General features: G+C 34.0%; 1 pseudogene; it reads right to left on the bottom strand.

Moving 5' to 3' along the window:
- Positions 1–898: 898 nt before the first annotated feature.
- Positions 899–1,796, bottom strand: LOC106799036 (probable WRKY transcription factor 21; annotated as a pseudogene).
- Between the last annotated feature and the right edge of the window lie 260 nt (positions 1,797–2,056).

Below are 2,056 nucleotides of genomic sequence, written 5' to 3'. Positions count from 1 at the left end.
TTCCTGATCTATTGTGTTGTTATAGAGCAGCAACATCGAAACTAGGGTTTTAAGTGAAACGAAATACGGGGAATTTTTATATGGAGAACAACAACAAGATGACACCCTCTCCCGATTCATCTTTCTCTCTCTAACACACACATACTTGTTAGTAGTCTTACTCAGGTTCGTTGGTTTTCTCTGTCTCTCTCTCTCTCTCCTAAGTTTGTATAATGTTCGTTGTGAAATGCTTTTACAAAAATTTAATTATCTGTTACAAGCTTAAACTTTTTTGACCATGTATTTACAGGGAAAAAGGCTTTGAGTTCAGCAAGTGATCATAAAATTGATGACGATGATGATAACTTAGACGAGTTTCTTGAGGGGATGTTTCCGTGATCCTGGCTAATTTTATTGTGGTAACAAAAGGATTCATCAAAAGAGTTAATAAAAACTCCTATTGAGTTCTTGTATTAGAGATACTCTAAAATTAAACTAAGCTAAAATAAACATGTAGTATTTAACTTAAACTTATCATATTTTTTATATTAAATTCTCAAATTAAGTAATGCCACATGATATCTTTTTTACATTTACAAGAACAAGTTGATATGAGATCTAATTAGAACAAGTTGCAGAATTTAAAGAAAACATTTACAAACATACATATTTGATATGAGATCTTAATGACAAGAATAAAAGCAACTAATTAAAGTAAGATTTGCAACATGAAAATATTCCTCATGAATTTTAACGATAATCTTTTTCCTAGTCGTCTTCTTTCTTGACTACCCTATTGAAGTTGCACATGAAACGTCAAAAATTATGTGAAGGCTCTTGAATTCACTTGAGAAATGCTAATAAGTCAACTATACCTATATGCTTAGGAGTAAATTATGTGAAGGCTCTTGCGGAACCTTTACTGATCATGGGGAGGGATATCCGCAAGTTTGTTGCTAGTAGCAGGCACCTTAACTGATCTTTTCACTCTATGTTTCCTGCAGAGGACGTACAAAACAATTAATTGAATGTGAAAATGAACTTTAATCTTTGAGATCACAGTCATTAATCATCAATGGTTAATAGTGTGTATGAGACAATAACACTAGAACACAGAACGAGGGTAAAGTCAAATGGAATGCACTTTCTCTTGTGCTGTTGTGAATTATGATAAGAAGAGTGTTCAGCTCCTAGTAAATGGAATGCACTTCCATTTCCATCCATGTTAGCCACACTTCCGTTTATGCTCAAGGAAGAAATGAAATACCTAGTAGACGACGACATTGATGGTGTGCAGCTAGAGTTGTCAAAATTCAAATTTATAACACTATTGTTCCTTCGAAACATTATTTCTGCTTCATGTTTCATTTGTTGTTGTTGAAGGAAGTGGTAATGTGTTCATGAAGTTTTTCGGGTAAGGTTTAGAGGGCTTTTCTCATTGGAGCTCAATTCCAAACTAGGTTTTCCCATCATATAGATTGAATTTCTAACTATTTGACCCAATCCCTGAATTGAATTCTTAGTAAAACTTGTATGAGGAAACTCCAAACATTTTGAATGATGATTGGTTTTGCAAATTTGGTTGTCCAAGAGAATACTTTCAAAAAAGGGATTTGAAGTTTTTTGTGCTTCCTTACTCTTGCATGACCCAAACCACTATTTAGGAGTGAAACAACTTTCTTGAACCTCACTATAGCCCCTGCAGTTTCCACCATCAAATTCCTACAATGAACTTCATTCCTTAGTTGAGACATCATACTCAAAACTTAATGACAGCTCTCAATAGTTGCTCTATTAGCTTCTTCAACATCCTCCATATTACCCTCTATCTGGGGTAAAAAAAAGATAAAAGGAACTAAAAAAATACCTCAACACACAGAGGGACACAAACCTAAGATAAGAACACCAGACTTCCTTCCTGTAAATAAAATTCTCTTCTTTTTAATTCTACAAAACACAGTGCACATTTGGACCCATGTGGTAGATTAGGATAAAGAGACCCACATAGAGAGAAACCCAATTTTCACCAAACAATATCTTGTTTCTGGTTCAAGTTTCAAAATTTCAGGTCATGAAA

The sequence above is a fragment of the Glycine max genome, chromosome 6 (genome assembly GCF_000004515.6).
Source record: "Glycine max cultivar Williams 82 chromosome 6, Glycine_max_v4.0, whole genome shotgun sequence".
In the NCBI taxonomy this organism is placed as follows: Eukaryota; Viridiplantae; Streptophyta; class Magnoliopsida; order Fabales; family Fabaceae; genus Glycine; species Glycine max.
The sequence above is the reverse complement of the archived record's forward strand: the minus strand, read 5'-3'. Positions and strand labels throughout refer to the sequence as shown.